Genomic DNA, 12,555 nt, shown 5'->3' with positions numbered 1-12,555 from the left:
TGACCGGATGACAGCTTGTGGAATTTGCCCCAAGTTAGGAAAAACTTCTTTTCCTTTGTTAGGAGAGAGAGAGAGTGTGTGTGTGTGTGTGTGTGTGGTGGCGGGGGGGAGGGGGGGGTTACAAAGTCATCTCTTCCTGTTTTATTGTTCAAGGCTGCTGCCAGCACTACCACAAACTTGGGGAGCACTGCTAGGCCTAACAGGAAGATGCAATACAGCTAGTATTGGCCCAGAAACCAAATAAATCAATGCAGAAAGAAAGTTGGGAACCAGCAGGGAGCAGAGAAATTTACCCATTTTAACCATCTGGGCCACAGTGATTTAATCTGAAAGCTCCACACCTTGTACAAGGAGTACAAGTCCCTTAAAATCAGGAACAAAACTGAAACATCTTGCTTTAACATACCATGGAAGAGAGTATGTGCACCAGAGCATCTCTCAATCTAGTACCAGCAGAGTGTTTACAAGATGGTCCTACATCCTGAGTCTCTTTACACTCGAGTATGCAGGATAATAGAATGAAAGATTCTGGGAAGATCTTGATACAAACTCTATGGAATAGCCTTATTGGGAGTATCCATTGATCTCTGGTCCAGGAGAGAATCTTCTTCGTAGCTGCATAGAAGCAGCAGCATGGGTTGGCATTCCTCTGTGTACTAATTCTACAATGTATTTATAGCGCTTAATTCATTTATAACCATAATCCCAAGCGTGAAGTTTCTCCCACTTTGGTTTATTTGTTTGAATGCCTCGGGCCATACAACATATATCCAGAATAAAATCATCATTAAGGCTAATAGCTTTCAGGTTTATGCAGTACAACCTTCAATCAATGGGCTGATATTTGATTTTGTTATTAAAATGAAAGGAGCACAGGTGCTCATCAAAATGTATGGCTAAGCTGTGGAAGTAATACAGATGTCACATCAAGCAATACGCATTATTTTGATAAAACCTTCTATATGCTCAATTTTATTTTAGGAGATACACTGGGCTACTTCCTTCTAATAGTTTTGTTTGGGATTTTCCTTAAAAAAGAAAAAAAAAATTTTTGAAGTATACCGCCCATCTTAGAGGGGGGTTCAAAGAAGAGCAATAAGAATGAGATGGGGCATTGAAAAACTCTCATATGAAGAGAGACATTGAAAATGTTAGGACTGTTTACCTTAGAGAGGAGACAAATGAGAGTCATCATGATAATATAGAAAATAGTGACTGCAATAAATGGTAGATCAGGAACCTCAGTTCTGTCTTATAACCAGGGCCGGCTCCAGGTACCAGCTTGTCAAGCAGGTGCTTGGAGCGGCCACTCCGGAGAGGGACGGCACGTCCAGCTATTCGGCAGCAATTCCGCGGACGGTTCCTCACTCCCGCTCGGAGCGAAGGGCCTCCCGCCGAATTGCTGCCGCAGATCATGACTTTTTTTTGTTTTTTTTGCGCCGCTTGGGGCAGCAAAAACCCTGGAGCCGGCCCTGCTTATAACACAACAATGGGTCAATCGATTAAATTAAAAGGTGGCCAATTCAAAACTGATTAAAGGAAATACTTTTCATGCAATCCATAATTAGACCAGGGAAATGACTACTAAAGGAAGTCCCAGAGATCAAGACCTTGGCAAGACTCAAAAAATGGGATCTGACATTTTATATAGATAACAAGAATATCCAGTCATAATTAATACAAACAAAACATCTGGAAGGGATATTAAACCTGCTGCTTCACAGCCGAAGCCCAAGTATCAAAGATCAGGAAAAATTTTAATCCCTAACTATCCCACACCTGCCTACTACGGGATTCTTCTTCCATCTTCCTCCGAAGCATCTGGCGCTGGCCACTCTTGGAGACAAGACGCTGAACTAGAGAGTTCTGATCTGACGTAGTACGGCATTTCCTATGTTCCTATCTAGGTACTTATATGGCCTCCATCACTGAAGTATTTGAGCACTTTATCATCACAAAACCCATTGCGTAGAGATATATTGTCCTTTTTTACAGACAGATAACTAAGGCACACAAGTTCAATACAGCAAGCCATTTAATGGCGTGCCTAATTTTAAATATATGAGTAGTGTCATTGAAGTCAATGTGTGAAGTTCAATACATGCTTAAGTATATTGCCGAAGTGGGGCCAGACAGAATAAGTGACTTGCCCACGGTCACATAGGAAAATCTGTGTGTCAGATCCCTTTCTCCTGTCTACTACATTAACCATAAGACTATCCTTCCTCTCTGTCAAGGTTTATCTAGTATTTATGTAGCCACTATCACCATAGCAACTGAGCACCTCCAAGGTATTTTAAAATGGAAGAACAATTTAACACTTTCAATAATTGCGAAATTGATCTACTGGAAAAAAAAAAAAAACTCATTTTGCCAGCACTTAACCATACAGCCCACTTGGTAATGGTATTCCTTACATGGCTACACATATGATCACTATTATTTTCAGCCATTCTGTGCTGAACCTGGGGGGGGGAGGGGGAGGAGAGACATTTCCATGGACTTTTTTTTTTTTATCTGCAGTCATTATAGAAACTTATTTCTTTTCTGTTGTCTAGGACTCTTCAAACACACCTAAAGCAGTCAGTGGTTAAACGTGCGCCGAGGAGAGCTGTTAGGTTACACTTTCATAGACAGTTGGGACTTCTAGCACTTTTCAATTTGAATCTCAAAAGGGAATTTTTGTTTTTCATCCTTAAGCCATAGATCAAAATAGTCAATTTCTGATCACTGGTCCAGGACCAGCCCTTAGAAAGTTTACCAGCCCTGTAAGCATTTTTACTGGTACACCCCAGTATTTATAGATGTGGTATTGTGAGTTTTCAGACCTTAAAACTGCTTTATTCATTACCAACTTTCTTTTTGCAAGCTACTATTTCAAATGGCAAATATTAGAGGTTTTATGCTATTGGAAATTTGCAAAAGCTTTCTCATGGTATAAAGCTTAGGTTTCTCACTCTAGTGGTTCAAGATAACATTATTATTCAGAATATATTGATTTCAAAATTCTACTGGACCTTTGGTCTAGCAGTACTTTCTTTGGAATATGTCAAACTAAAAAAAAGTCTTACCCACTTGTCTACTGACCCTTCTGTCTGGGGTCAGTTTCCTTTCTCGAATTCTCTAAAGGCAGCTAGAGCTGCCAGTAAATAATGGTTAAAGGACAATAGCTACTGCCTGCTCAGAAGGATGTCTTCAAAAAGCTAAAATTACTAACCTATATATTAATAATCATAACTGACATTAACTTATATACAAAATCAGCCCTATGTAGAGGACTGGCTCATTCAGACTTTTAACAATCTAACGACCCACACCCTTGAAAGAACATATGTCTAGCTCTGAGGGGGGAAAAAACTGATGGTCCGTTGGATACTCCTGGGATATAGTCAGCAAAAAACAAATAAAAAAATCTAAGTGGGAAAGTTAAGGCTAAGGCAATAGAGAACATTAATATAGAGGTATGTACTTTATGGGGTAACCATCACCTACTGTATCTTCCTGTCAAAACATGCACCAAGAGAGGCACCGTTTCCTTGAGGCCTTTTCTATTGTTGCTTCTCAGCCTTCTAAAGCAATGTTTCCTCCAGCCAACAAAACAGGAAAAATCTGGTCAGACTCCATTGGCATTGATACTTCTGGTCTGGGTGGCAGGAATCATCACGAAAGTAGCATATCAGGCCCCCTCCTATCACCCCCTGTCATTTACAGTAGATTCTATGTGGAGGTAGGCTTGCTAAGTTCAGGAGTATAAAGATGGTGCTACTCAGGAAACCTGATGCTGGGAACAAAATGATTAGGGTCAACACTGCTTCAAATATCTTGGTTCAGAAAGCCTACAACATCCTAAAATCTGTAAGATAATCTAACCATACACTGCAACACGAAAGGTTAAGTAGCCTAGTAAGTCAGTAAATTAACCTGAGTGAAGAAAAATCAGGGTGAATTCCAATACTTGCTGACCTTCTCCTTATGGCAACTATAAATTTAAACTATTATTCCACAATCCTATTAAAGTGGAAAAAGAAGAATGCAATTTCATCAGATGGAGTTTGACAGTCAGATGCCTCAGGTCTCATTGCACAAGAACTGAAGTTCTACTTTGTATTGTAGTCATTTTAGACTGAACATGCAAGTACAATAGCTACATATTTCAGTAGAATCTCATGAAGTACAATTGGGAAAGGAAGATTGAGGGGCAGCCATAAACTGCTCACATTAATAGATTTCAGCTCCAGGGTTACGATTTCAGAATGATTTCTCTCTTTTAAAGACCAATGGCCAAGGACCATATCTAATAACACTACATTTTTTCTTACCTCAAATATACAGATTCTGGCTTTCCCTTATTGACCAAACAGAGCATAAGGACATATAACTGAGATATTATCCTCTGTTGGAATGAAAGTTGTTTTCTCTCTTCCTTAATATTTTTTGCAATAATGCAAATCCATGCACCTTGACTGAGAGAATCTGATCAGCGTCATCCCTGTAACACTATGCAAGTCTGAATTTTGGATTAGCCACCACCACCAGAGCTCAAAAAGCATATGGAAATAGACAAGATTCCCTCCCCTCCCACTCCACCACTGACCTTTTTGCACCATTAATAAATTTTAAAAATAGATCTAGATCCACAGATTTCAAAGTGGTTTACAAAAGCTGAGTAAACAGTTTTTCCATCTAGTTTTCTTAGATAACTCCAATCACTATGGCATCTGGGCACCTCTGTAGCATCCAGCCCCAAATAGGATAGCACAGTTGGCTCAGTTTGCAAGCAATTTTTTTTCTTTTCTAATTTTAAATCAACTCATGCATGCACTCTGTGCCCTCACAGTTAAACAATGGTAATGAAGATTCTGCAGGCCACATTATGGCCTCAGCTAAACTGTACAATCCCATTGTCATCAGTACATCTGAGTAAATCACCTAATGGCTAACATAGGTATCACTGAGGAACAATCTAAAATGTGCCAGATGAAGAGAACACAGCTGAAATGTCAGACCCTAAGGCAGTGGTTCTCAAACTTTTGTACTGGTGACCCCTTTCACATATCAAGCCTTTGAATGCGACCCCCCTTATAAATTAAAAATACTTTTAAATATATTTAACACCATTATATATGCTGGAGGCAAAGTGGGGTTTGGGGTGGAGGCTGACAGCTCACGACCCCCCATGTAATAACCTCACGACCCCCTGAGGGGTCCCAACCCCCAGTTTGAGAAACCCTGCCCTAAGGCAATTTTGTGGACCTTGCAATTAGGAAAAAAACATTTACTTGTACACAGGAGGTCAACAAAATACAATAAATATGCAATTCCACAATGCCGATTTTTATGAAGTCAGTTTTCAAGTAGAAGTTCACTGTAAGGCAAATTTGTTCCTTTGACCTGCAGAATGGGAATTCCTAACAAAGTGGCAGGGTTAACTGATTTAAATTAAAGTGATTTACGCCATCAATTACAATCATGATTTAAATCAGCAACCCAAAACCCTTAATTTCAATCATATTTTGCATTTTTAATTTTTTAGTTATTTTCCTAAAGAATGGTTTATTCTCATTGGTTAGTAACCATTAAAACATATTGATTTGCAACTAAATCAACTAGCCTTAGTTTATATAAAGTTAGTGCTTCTTTTTGCTAATCAGGAGAACACACTATCAATACATATTTATTTAAGCAATTATACAGCTTAATTTACATATAGAGAGAGAGTTACGTCTTACTTTTTTATGGTAGGAAATGGTAAATGATGCATTTCTTATTTACTAGATTAATTTTTATTTGTGATTTGTGTCAAACTATTTGGGTGGAAATTCGAATTTAATTAAAATGCACAAAAACAGCATTCAATCTTAAATGTGCTGCATACATAGGGTTGCCAACCTTCCCGGATTGGCCAGGAATCTCACGGAATCGATCTCCCGGTGGCTACTGAAACCAATCCAGGAGATTTTAATAAAAATCTGCTAAAAGTCCAGTCGGTGGCGCAGTGGGGCTAAGGCAGGCTCCCTACCTGCCCTGGCTCTGTGCAGCTCCCAGAAGCAACCAGCACGTCCCTCTGGCTCCTAGGTGCAGGGGCGGCAAGGGGATCTCTGTGCACTGACCCCACAGCTTCCATTGGCCGGGAATGAAACCTGCAGGGGCAGCACGCAGAGCCCCTTGGCCCCTCCACCTCGGAGACGGACATGCCAGCCACTTCCGGGAGCCGCCCGAGGTAAGCATTGCACAGTCGGAGGCCGCATCCCCTCCCACTCTCCAACTCCCAGCCCCCTCACGCACCCAAACTCCCTTCCAGAGCCCGCACCCCAAACCCTCTCCTGTACCCCAACCCCCTGCTCTGGCTCTGAGCCCCCTCCTGTACCCCAAACCCCTCATCCCTGGCCCCACCCCAGAGCCCACACCCTCAGCCACAGCATGCAGCCCCTCCCGCACCCCAATCCCCTCTCCCAGCCCTGAGCCCCCTCCCACACTCTGAACCCCTTAGCCCCAGCCAGGAGCCCCTCCTGCACCCCAAGCCCCTCATCCCCAGCCCCACCCAACCCCACACCCCCACCCAGATCACGCAGCCCCTCCCACACTCCAACCCCCTACCCCAGTCCTGATTCCCCTCCTGCACTCCGAACCCCTCAGCCTTAGCCCGGAGCCACTCCTGCACCCCAACCCCTCATCCCTGGCCCCACCCCAGAGTCCACACCCCCTCCTGTGCCCCAACCCCCTGCCCCAGGCTCAGCCCAGTTTACCAAAACATGGTTCACACCTAAAACTAACTGAGGGTTTGTCTACACTACGCAGCTTTTAGCGACAAGGCTGTGTCGACACAGCCTTGTCGCTAAAAGTCAGCGAGCGTGAATGCACTTTTGCCGACAAAATACTACACGAGCGGCATAAGCTTTGTCGGCAGGAGAGCGCTCCTGCTAACAAAGCCGCGTTCACACTGCCACTTGTGTCGGCAAAACTTTTGTCTTTCATGTTTTTCTTTTTTAAGTACCCGTGAAAGACAAAAGTTTTGGCGACAACTGTGCAGTGTAGACATAACACTCCCTTTTTTAGTAAATCAGGATATCTGGAGTTCCTGTGTGGAACTGATTGTTTCTGGTTACCATGTTCTTCATGATTTTAGAACTAGTAGATCTGATCTTCACACATTTTTATTCATAGATCGGGAAGAGGAAAACAAGCTTTCCTGCTTTTTCAACTCCCAATTGGCTTCTTAACTTTGAATGAACTGGTCAATGAACTGAATTAGCTGAATAAACTGAAATGAAGAAAAGATTCTCTCTGCACATGCAGAAGAGGCTATTGCTGTCAAAAGCAGGTTTAGCACTTCCAAACACTCTGGTTCCAGGTGCTCAGCCAGGGAATTGACAGCAAACATGTACTGCTTAATTTTTTTATTATTTAAATTTTAATAGGTTTAATAAGTTTAGGCCTCAGTTTCAAGTTTATTTTTAAATAGGTTTATTTTTAAAAAATAAACATTTAATTTTAGTAAAAAAAATCCAATTAAAATAAAAAAAAATCTGTTTTCAGTATTAAAATACAATTTGTTTTAAAAATCAGATTATTATCCACCCTGCAAAGTGGTTTAAAAGCAAAATCCATTATCAAAAGTGATTTTCAAAGACACTACTTGGACCAGACCTACATTAGAAACTTTTGCCAGTATAATAATGTCAGCTAAAGGTTTGGGTTTTTTCTTTATTTCTATTCTGGCAAAAACTCTAGTGTAGAGTTTGTTATATTGGCATACAAATGGTTTTGCTGGTATGGCATATTTTGTTTAGAGATCAAATGCTCTTCTTTGTTGATATATACTACATCTACAGTAGGAGACTTTATCAGTAATAGGTATACCAGCAAACATTTCCTAAGGTAGTCCTGGGCCTTAGTGAAATTGTGTACACCAACATCAGAACAGCATTTAAGTTGTAACAATTAAGAACATTTTGATAAGGCAAGATTGTACATTTTCTGAAGAGAAGACTAACCAAAGAAGGAAGAGCCTTATGACTATGGCTTAACAGGGGATCAAAAGCTTTGTTTAATCTGCATGAGAATTTTATACCAATAATTTCACTAGCTGCACTGAATAGTATATACTACAGGTTTTGTTTTTGTTTTAAATGAGTATAAAAACAAACCTAGTGGTAATAAGGAGCTAAAAATAGTCAGCTGATGCAAGGACATAGAATCCTGTAAGATTTATCAAGTCAATTAAATAGAGATTAGGTGTAGTAGGATACTTGCTTATGTTAAAAATTCTACACAAAGCATATTGTCTCAGTAGTTAGCATTTTACAATAACAAGGACAACTTGCATATTTTCCAGCCACCTGCAGAGTGCCACTAAGTACTGACAAAAGCTTAATGTAAAATAAAAAGATATTCTCATCTCTTTCGCATCTACTTTCTTGAACAAAAATCAATCAGATCCAGAGGGGGGTTGCCTGGTACTACAGATGCCTTGTCAAGGCAGTTATCTCAAGACAAGATGGAAGCTGTGCTGACAGTCCGGGGAGAACATGTCAAAGAATAGGCCAGGATTGTCCAAGGCCATCTGTTGAAAATATACAGTATATCTGACCTTTGAGTCATTAAGTCACCAACTTAAACTAAAATCAATATAAGCAAGGGTTAAACCCGTTTTAAGTGTATTTACAATATGTTTGCACAGATTTAACTAGATGCATTTTTTAAATGATTTGGTTAAATTGGTGTTCTTTTCTAGTACAGTAGAACCTCAGAGTCACAAACTGACCAGTCAACCACACACCTAATTTGGAACCGGAAGTACACAATCAGGCATCAGAGACCAAAAAAAAAAAAAGGGGGGGGGGGGCAAATACTGTATCAGCATAGTTCTGTGTTAAATGTAAACAACAAAAAATAAAGGGAAAGTTTAAAAAAAGATTTGACCATGTAAGGAAACTGTTTGTGTTTGTTTCATTTAAATTAAGATAGCTAAAAGCAACATTTTTCAAAACAGTATTAAGTCAATGTTTAGTTGTAAGCTTTTGAAAGAAAAACCATAACGTTTTGTTCAGAGTTATGAACAATTTCCATTCCTAAGATGTTCAGAACTTTGAGGTTCTATCTACTGTATAAACAAGCCCACAGTCATCTAAAAACCGTTTAGGAAAAAAATACTTGTGAAGGAATGTAAACGTTTCTGGAAAGTCATAGGATATATTTTCATTTTAATGGACACAAGCTCTTGTTTCATTAAAAGATGATAAATACTCCATACAAAAGATAGTGTCTGCCCGACACGGACAGGTTTTTTTTTTTTTAAATGTCATTCTGATAAACCTAGATCAAGACTTTAAACTAAAATGTAGGCACCTGTTTTTTTAGGTTCCTCAATCCACATTTAGGCCCTGAATAAGTGGCTGGTTTTCAAAAGCAAGGGGCACCTGATGGCTCATTTGCTTCACTGGAAGCTGTTAATTGCTCAGTACTTTTGAAAGCCAGTTGATTTGTTTTAAGGTGCTTACATTTAGGAGCTTAACTTTAAGCACCTATTTTTGTAACTTTTGACCTTTAGCTATCTTCTTTGTATTGTACATCTAAATTACCAAACACCATTGGAATAGGAACATTTCTGGTATAAGTTAAAAGAGATACTTTTCTCATTTCAATTTTTGTGAAAAAAAAATCTAGATACATGTGTATATTTCATCCTGAGAACGCATTTTAAGTTAGTCTTACACATCAAGGAAAAGAGTATTTTGAAGGTATAGTTAGCTGAGTAAACTGAATCTACCAGATTTGCCTACCTTTACTACTCTTGCAAATCATCTCAATTAAAAATTACAGCTGAGAGAATACCTTACTGCAACCCAAAACTTGTAAATCATCATTTACAAATTTTCACTCTATAGCAGCGATTCTCAAACTGTGGATTGCGACCACGTTTTAAATGGGGTCGCCAGAGCTGGCATTAGACTTGCTGGGGGCTGAGGCCAAAGCCGAAGCCCAAGGGCTTCAGCCCTGGGTGGTGAGGCTCAGGTTACAGGCCCTCCGCCTGTGGCAGAAGCCCTTGGGCTTCAGTTTTGGCCCCACCAGGCTTTGGAATTGCCCCCCCCCCGCCCAGGGCAGCGGGGCTCAGGTGGCCTCAGGCTTCAGTCCCCCCTCCTGGGATTGTGTAGTAATTTTTGTTGTCAGAAGCGGGTCACAGTGCAATGAAGTTTGAGAAGCCCTGCTCTATTGTTATACTGAACACCAGTACAAAAGCTACAGATAGTATTTCAAATCCTGCCCTCTTGATGCAGGATGTTAGGATTTAAAAGTTTGAGCTTTAATGCTCTCCACAGGAAAACTATGCTCCCCATGTGTCAAAATCCACCCCTATTATCCAGCCTATTTCACTCTGCCACCTCGCAATCTTTTGCATACATTATATCAGTAATGTTACTGAACTAGATAGACTGGTAAACGGCAAGCCAACATATGCAAAGGCACATTTATTAACAAAACAATGTAAAAGTTTGTTGGGTTTTTTTGTTGATTTTCTGTTTGTTTGGGGTTTGTGGAGCAGGGCTGTTCTGGTTTTCTTTGCACTTTAACATGAAATGTGTATTAAGATATTTTTCACGGAACTATATGGTCAATAAAAGAGTTCATCTAGACAGCCATCTGAGTGAAATCCTCTCATTTATCTATAAAAATCAAGTTTTAGAAAGTATGTGGTTTCAAAAATTATGCCAAGAAAGAAATGCCTTGTATGCACTGTATGTTTCAAATCCTGACTTCTTCATCCAGTACTATTTTTTATCTAACTAAATTGTAAGTAAAATAAATTTTAGGAATTACAATAAAGTAGAAGATCAGCAAAAACACTTACTTACTAAATATATCAAAAGGTCAAAGGAGAAAATGGTGCCTGTGCTAGTTATGCATTAAAAGAGTAATTAAGCAGTATTCATAATTAAAGATAAAAGTATGGATAATTACCCAATTTTAATAAATAGACAAGCACCTTAGTGGAAGGCATCGAGTTACGTCTTTGTTCTTGCCTTTTACAGGTTTCTGTGGCAACCCTAACAAATTTGAACAAACATTCACAGCCCTCTAAACACAGTCCTAAGCAAGAGAACTTGACAGACTCCAGTGACTCTCCTTGGGAGATAAATCTTCCAAAGTTTTGGCAGAACCAAGTAATGCTGCAGTCAGAATTTATCTGCCATGTCTACCTGAATGAATGTTCAAAATCTTTTTCTTCCAGACCTCCTTCCAGGTTTTGAGATTGTGGGGAAGGGTGGAGGAGGGGAGAGGCCAAGTGGTGATGTCAGTGTCTCTCTTTTTGTACCTTCTTCCAGCTGCTAGAAAGATCCTTGCTGTGATCCCAGCTGCTGTCAGACAGTCCCCATTGGTCAAGCAGTCTTCATTGTGTACCTGCCTTCTCTAAGGAGTCTCTGGGATAACGGACTGTGTGTTGATGAGCCACTGATGACCGTCTAAGACAGTAATGGCTACTCCTTGGTTGTAACTGAAAGGCTGCTTGTGGGTGTTCCCAATCTCACGACATATTTCAGTAACACATATACAATACTTCATACCTTCACATATAATGATAGCACATACAATCCAACAGGATATTAATGTCCAACAGACTAAGACTTCTAAAATGATACCTCACAAGGCATACTTTGTACAAAACATATCAATTATATGACAGTGATAAATATGGAGGTTTCAAGGTGCTACTTTGAGGTAAAAAATGTCAGAGTTATGATCTACTAAAACAGTTTGAGGAAGGAGGCATCTTTTTTACACTTAAAATATCCTGAAAAAAAGCAAACTGGAATTTGTTGACTTCTCTCTTTTTTCCTGCTTCTTCCGATCCTTTCCCCTCCCACCCTTCGACTTCATCACCACAGTAATTTCTTAGGCCTTAAATTTTCCTTAATATGATCTCTTTCATAGATCATTCAAATACTTTGTGAATGATGTTATGGCTACTGAACAGAATATCCTAGCAGGATTGGCTAAGCATCAGGGTTTTCCATTAATCAACGCTACTAATTAAAAATGAGTATATCAGGTGTTCCATCATTTTATGGCATGCCAGACTCATTCCAAATCTAACTTTTAAACACTTAATTTAAATCATTTCTGTACCACCCATCAAAAAGTTGACTGGAAAGCCATATTAAGACTTACAAGAACACTATAGAAATGGGCCCAGTGAAAACTAACCAATCTGCCATACAAAAGAAAAATGGCAAAAAAATCCACACAGGAAGCCAAAATGGGCAAGGTCACGAACAGAAATGTTTTCACCAAATGGCACACACTCCCCAGTGTGTTCAGCAAAGATAGATTTCCAAACTAAAGGGGCCTCATGTCATATCTGGTTGGGTGCCCCCTGCTGGCCACCAAAGGGATTGCTATGAAGTACCCAGCAATCAAGTCCCCAAGTATTTTAAGCCTCCTGTAGCCTAAATGGAGTCCTGCCACCAACCCAGCCTTCGGGTCCCTAGGCATACTCTCGGAGTGCAGAAGCTCTGTCTAACTCTCCCTTCTGAGGGCTGGAACCTGCTACCCAGT

The 12,555-nt window shown here is 40.1% G+C and overlaps 1 protein-coding gene across 1 annotated transcript in view; it reads right to left on the bottom strand.

The window, feature by feature from the left end:
• The window catches only part of DDX10 (DEAD-box helicase 10), a 339,719-nt gene that overhangs the window by 216,015 nt on the left and 111,149 nt on the right, over window positions 1-12,555 (bottom strand). The gene's annotated exons all lie outside the window — the stretch shown is intronic.

This window comes from Terrapene carolina, unplaced genomic scaffold, assembly GCF_002925995.2.
Source record: "Terrapene carolina triunguis isolate 2854851 unplaced genomic scaffold, T_m_triunguis-2.0 Scaffold138, whole genome shotgun sequence".
Taxonomy (NCBI): Eukaryota; Metazoa; Chordata; order Testudines; family Emydidae; genus Terrapene; species Terrapene triunguis.
Note: the sequence above shows the minus strand (reverse complement) of the source record. Positions and strands in the feature narration are given on the sequence as shown.